General features: G+C 48.8%; 1 long non-coding RNA gene across 1 annotated transcript; it reads left to right on the top strand.

Moving 5' to 3' along the window:
* The first annotated feature begins 90 nt into the window (after positions 1–90).
* LOC120880276 lies at positions 91–2,609 on the top strand. The gene is made up of 3 exons (XR_005724995.1): positions 91–935; positions 1,713–1,784; positions 2,255–2,609. It is a non-coding gene; the product is annotated as an uncharacterized LOC120880276 (long non-coding RNA).
* Positions 2,610–6,638: the final 4,029 nt, after the last annotated feature.

Here is a 6,638-nt window from a genome sequence, read left to right as displayed (position 1 = left end):
GCGCCCGAGCCACACACCCTCGCCGCACCTCCACACCGAGCCCCGTGGCTCCCCCGCCCCGCCTCGACCCCTGATAACCGAGGTCACAAGATTAGGAGCGCGTGTGGGGGACGCGGACCTCCTCCCCCACCAACTCCGGACGGGCGCCCTCCGAGGGCGCCGAGGTGCGGCGGGGCGGAAGGACAGTTGAGAGACCCTCCTGCCTCCCGATGCTGCAGGTGGGCTCGTCCCTGGGCGCTTGAATTATTTGCTGGGCATTTAGTGCCTAGGGAGCCGGTTAGTGCCACTGACCGCTTGCCACGCCCTCGCCCACGTACTGCAGGTGCCCAGAAGATGTGGGAAAACCTAGGGAATCAACTTTAGGCCGCCCGAGGAGGCGGTTAGATGCATAAAACGTCAGGGCTGCCTTAGTGAAGCCGAGATGGGCCGCCATGAGCCTGTTGTCAGTCTTTTTTCGTGGAGCGTTTTAAACACAGCAGAATTAAAATGTCAGGGTTACCCCGGGCCCTAGAGCCAGGGTTCAGGGTGGGCCTTGGGCCTCCATCTGCATTTGCCTTCTGTGTGATGTGGGTAAGTGACTCACCCACCCTGGGCCTGTTTTCTCCTTTGTTAGGTAGCACTTTCTCGTGGGTTTTATAAGTAAAGTGTTTAGGAAAGCACCCTATAACTTAGCTGTTACCCTCTTGTTGTTGTTTTAAGAGGGCTGCAGTAAGACAGCCCTTCAGTTCACTTCGTGCTGACTCTCTGCGACCACATGGACTGCAGCCTGCCAGGCCTCCCTGTCCATCACCAACTGACATCATCTAATTAATCGTCTACATTTTCTGATTGGGCAAAGAGGGGGTTTCAAGCGTTGGAGCCCACAGGATGGAGGGCTAGTGTAGGCACCGGAGTGTTCTAACGGTGTCCTTCTGGTACTGACGACACCCCCAGGGGTAAGGAAGCCCTGTTTTGTTTTCAGGAATTCCTGTAAACACAGTTTCTGGAAGACTTTCCTGTTTGCTTTTGCCCTAGCCATCCCAGCTCTGTGTTCCTTCTCCCCACCTCCCACTTTGTGTGTGTTTTTTTGCCCCTTTCCCTTTCCAGCCCCCGCTGGCTGGTGTCGCTCACCACCACGCTGGCTCTCCCAGTCTCTCCCCTGCTTGGCTTGCCGTCTGGGAGAAAACGGGATCAGACGACAGCCCAGGTCCACATTCAAACAGTATCATGCGGGAAAGGGTGTCCTGTGGCAGCAGGGATGGTTTTGAACACCCACCTATAGACCAAAAGGAGGAATCTTTATTTATTTGCCCGAGGCCTAGAGTTATTGCAAGGCAGGGTCCGTCTGAAATCTTTCTGATCCTTACATGGGAGAAAGAAACCAACATTTCTAGGTGTTAACCAGCAGTTCAGAGTAAACATGGAATATTTAAAAGGGAAAAAGAGGAATGCCGCATAACTTGTTGTGTTTGGAGGAGAAGGCTGATTTCTTTTAAGCAAATCATTTCCACTCTATACCATTTTTGCACTTTTTTTTTTTTTTAACACTAGGTCCTTGGGGTTAATATGTTACTCACTTTTCATTTTCTTCCACTCAACCTTTTCCTGAGTACTGACAGTGTGTAAATGTCTTAAATGATCTTGTTTCCCTGATTGGACCTGCATTTTTTTAGGGTTTTTCTAAAACTGACCTTTCCCCCTAGATATTCTGATGCTTCCTCTTTGGTACACAGCAAGTGTTTAATCCACATACATGGAGCAAATGTACACAGCAGGTGTTTAATCCACATACATGGAGTGAATGGGTGAGCCATTCATATCTGGACCTTTTTCAGCCCCGTGTAACATACACTGATCCTTTACCTGGAGTATGATGCTTCTCTTTCACCTGGAATAGCCAAGGGGAGGGGATGAGGTTGGGTTCGTCTGTATTGTGTAGAGGTCAGCCTTGATTTTCCTCTTGACTGCCGTGGACTGGCCAGCCAAGGGATACACCCTGGGCAGCTGGACCTCACCTCTGACTGACCTCATCTACCCAGCATCAACCCCAAAGATGCTGGAGCTGTATCCTGGTGGGTTACCTTGGCAACCTCACAGTGTCATCTGTTAGAATGTCCTAGGGCGGCAGCTTTTAATTCTATCACAGCGGTCTCATCAGGGGTCATGTAATGGTGCTGTTTTTCCTCTGCTCACACTTCCTCCCCCTATGATTTAACACTAAGTACTCAAGGAGGGAGCCGAACACGGGGAAAACCAAGCTATTATGGCCCGACAGGTCACAGATGGCCCCAGCGCTGGGATTGTGAGCGTTTGCAGTCGATAAAATGCAGGCCCCAAGTCAATGGGGAAACTGGTTCTCCTCACACCCGCTGTGGAAAGGAGAGGAGTTAAGCGAGCCTAGGCAAGCATGAGAAGCAATCGTGGCTAGACTGTGCAATTCCTGTAAAAGCTTGGTCCCCGGAGCCCCCCCGCTGGAGCAACTCTCTCCCTCAGCCTCAGCAGCATCACCTCACTCTGGAGATGATTAAGGCCTTGGGTACCGCCGCCAGAGCACTTGCGATGCATTGCAGCTCTGCTGAGCCGGGCTGAGAGGGTAAATCCCAGCTAACCTTCAGTCCTGCCCACCTCCCCTCCCCACCCCCACCCCCAGCCCGTGATTCCCACCCGCCCCCCACCCGCACTGCACTCATCCCGTCTCACCAACTTCGCTTAAAAACGCTCGGTTCCTGTCCTTGTATGGAGAGCAGAAGCAACTTCTGCAGAAAACAGACCCATCAGAAGCTACAGAGCCTGAAGAGCTACTGACCTAATTGTTTATTTGCAGGACCACCAAAACCAGATCTTCTCCAGGGCAGCTGAACAGCAACATTTCAGGGCTGACAGGAGAGATAAGCAAACTCATATATGTCCTGGAGGTGCAGGGATTATTCATCTTTATCATCACTGTTAGTATTTTAAGTGGGTTTGCAGCCACAGTGAGGTCACAGTTTGGCCAGCCGCTCCACACTGAATGGCTGCAGAAAGCTGGCCCTGCGTCGGGCAATACTGCTTCATTTAAGGAGTTTCTCTAAGGCACCCAGAGCCAGTGGTTTTCACAGGAGCCCCCTGCCTTGTGTTCACTGTGATGGGCCCATGCTTGCAGACACACCCCGAGCCAGTCCATGGCGCCCCTGGTCCCAGTGGAGCAGGGCCCCTTCAGGCCGGCGTCCAGAAGTGCCCTGCAGCCGCTCAGCCACGCAGGAGTGTGCACTGGGGGGAGCAGGGAGCCTGTCAGGGTGTTTTGTGTGTTTGCATTGATGGCCAAGGCCAGGGACTTTTGTCCAAAGTGTAGTCAAACTAGTACTTTGCAAATGCCACCCGTAGACACCACCAGTTTCAGGAAATGTTTGAATGATTGCCAAATGTTCCATTCACCCCAGTTTTTTTTTTTTTTTAATAGTTATTCTGCTCCTGAATCCACTCCTCGTTTTATCTCTGAATTCCCAGTCCGTCAGACAGGCAGTTCAGGGAAGCAGGGCCCTCCTGTGGCCGAGACAGAACTTGCTCTCTGGAGCAAAGAGTGGTGCGAGACTCAGGAATACAGTGTGAAGCGCACTGCTACTGCTGGCCTTTACCAAGAGCCATACCTCTGCACTGGTCATTCCACTAGTGGGACACACCTATTTACTTGCATTTGGGAACAAACTTTATTACCAGAGATAGAAATATGTCAGTTCAGTTCAGTCGCTGAGTCATGTCCGACTCTTTGCGACCCCATGGACTGCAGCACGCCAGGCTTCCCTGTCCATCACCAACTCCCTAGAGTTTGCTCAAACTCACGTCCATCAAGTCGGTAATGCCATCCAACCATTTCATCCTCTGTCGTCTTCTTCTCCTAAATATATATATATATGCAAATATGTAGGCAGTCTGTATGTTCTACAGATGTAAGAAAATAAAGGAGATTGTGGAAATAGCTCATTAAATAAATGATGTAATATTTTGATGTATTAATTGATTTGATTTCCCTTCCTCCACTGTATTCCTTTTTTAAAAACCCTTCCCCCTTTTTCTTTTTTTTTTTAATTGAAGTATCGTTGCTTTATAATGTCATGTTAGTTTCAAATGTATGGCAGTAATTCAGTTTTATGTATATATATATATATATATATGTTTATATTCTTTTTCAGGTTTTTTCCCCTTAGATTATGAGAAGATACTGAGGATAGCTGTTTATCTAGTTTGCATATAGCAGTGTGTATATATTAATCCCAACCCCCTAATTTTATCCCTTCCCATCCTCTTTCCCCCTTGGTAGCCATAGATCTGTTCTCCCTGTCTGTAGGTCTGTTTCTGTTTTGTAGATAAGTTCATTTGTATATTTTTTTTAGATTCCGTGTGTAAGTGATATCATACAATGTTTGTCTTTGTCTAACTTAGTATGATAATCTCTAGATCCATCCATATTGCTGAAAATGCCAACATTTCATTCTTTTTATGGCTGGGTAATACTCCATTGGACTGCACTGTATTTCTTGTTACACGTTACCAACCTTATTCTTACTGATTTAGACAGCTAGAAAGAAAGTCAGTGTTAGTCACTCACCCGAATCCGACTCTGTTACCCCATGGACCATAGTCCACTAGGCTCCTCTGTCCGTGGAATTTTCCAGGCAAGAATACTGGAGTGGGTGGCCATTCCCTCCTCCGGGGGATCTTGTCAACCCAGGGACTGAACCTGGGTCTCTTGCACGGCGGTGGATTCTTCACCGTCTCAGCCACCAGAGAAGCTCGGAGAAAGCATCATTTAGAAGCTTTCCCTACCAAGGAAAGTTATCATGAAAACACCAGGGGAAAAAAGCCAGATTATTGGGTTTGGGGTTTCCAAAGTCAAGGTCCAAACATGAAATGAAAAACTCTGGAAAAATATGAAACCAGATAGAACCATTGTTCCCTATCATATCTCCTTTCCTTCCCCACTACCCATCACCTCCCCATACACACACACACGCCTTCCAGGAACAGACTGAAGTTGTCAGGCTGGAGCAGAGAGAGCAGAAATAGAGGGGCTGTGTCCATAGCAGGGCAGATTGTAGGACTCGTGGACCGATCAGAGTCAGAAATCAGAAACCCAGCTCCTCTGCTCAAAGGAGAATCATCCATCCACAGCCATTTGCTGCTGCTGCTGCTGCTAAGTCGCTTCAGTCATGTCCAACTCTGTGCGACCCCAGAGACCCTATATACAACCGGACAGCAACCCTTAGAACCGGACATCCGGCGGTGAGCTTCCATCGTCATCCAGGGACATGACTCTTATTCCTTGAGTTCAGTTCAGTCCTCACTTGAAGGCCTAGGATGCCTTGAAGCCCTTGAGATGGAGAGTGGGGCTCCGCCCACCCCACCCCTTCGGGGAGTTAGGAGATCCAAGAGTGTGAAGATGCTCCTGCCAGCCTCCCATCAGACCTGTACTTTGATGGACGTGAGTAGACCAGCTCAGGGTTTTCCTTCCAAGCAGGAATGTGATCACCATCAGTGCTGCTCCCCAAACATTTCTGGTCCTCTTCTGCTCTCGTGGTAGAATTGCGTTTCCCGGCCTCTTAACTTGCGTTTTGAGAAATCTGTATGCAGGTCAGGAAGCAACAGTTAGAACTGGACATGGAACAACAGACTGGTTCCAAATAGGAAAAGGAGTACGTCAAGGCTGTATATTGTCACCCTGCTTATCTGACTTATATGCAGAGTACATCATGAGAAACGCTGGACTGGAAGAAACACAAGCTGGAATCAAGATTGCCGGGAGAAATATCAATACCCTCAGATATGCAGATGACACCACCTTTATGGCAGAAAGTGAAGAGGAGCTAAAAAACCTCTTGATGAAAGTGAAAGAGGAGAGCGAAAAAGTTGGCCTAAAGCTCAATATTCACAAAATGAAGATCATGGCATCCGGTCCCGTCACTTCATGGGAAATAGATGGGGAAACAGTGGAAACAATGGCTGACTTTACTTTTTTGGGCTCCAAAATCACTGCAGATGGTGACTGCAGCCATGAAATTAAAAGATGCTTACTCCTTGGAAGAAAAGTTATGACCAACCTAGACAGCATATTCAAAAGCAGAGACATTACTTTGCCGACTAAGGTCTGTCTAGTCAAGGCTATGGTTTTTCCTGTGCTCATGTATGGATGTGAGAGTTGGACTGTGAAGAAGGCTGAGCGCCAAAGAATTGATGCTTTTGAACGGTGGTGTTGGAGAAGACTCTTGAGAGTCCCTTGGACTGCAAGGAGATCCAACCAGTCCATTTTGAAGGAGATCAGCCCTGGGATTTCTTTGGAAGGAATGATGCTAAAGCTGAAACTCCAGTACTTTGGCCACCTCATGGGAAGAGTTGACTCATTGGAAAAGACTCTGATGCTGGGAGGGATTGGGGGCAGGAGGAGAAGGGGATGACAGAGGATGAGATGGCTGGATGGCATCACGGACTCGATGGACGTGAGTCTGAGTGAACTCTGGGAGTTGGTGATGGACAGGGAGGCCTGGCGTGCTGCGATTCATGGGGTCGCAAAGAGTCGGACATGACTGAGCAACTGAACTGAACTGAACTAAGGCTGGGAGAGGCTATATGGCTAGTTCTGACAGATGAGTAGCGAGCAGAGGTGATGTATGTCACTCCACAGCAAT

The sequence above is a fragment of the Oryx dammah genome, unplaced genomic scaffold (genome assembly GCF_014754425.2).
Source record: "Oryx dammah isolate SB20612 unplaced genomic scaffold, SCBI_Odam_1.1 HiC_scaffold_2, whole genome shotgun sequence".
NCBI classification, from domain to species: Eukaryota; Metazoa; Chordata; class Mammalia; order Artiodactyla; family Bovidae; genus Oryx; species Oryx dammah.
Note: the sequence above shows the minus strand (reverse complement) of the source record. Positions and strands in the feature narration are given on the sequence as shown.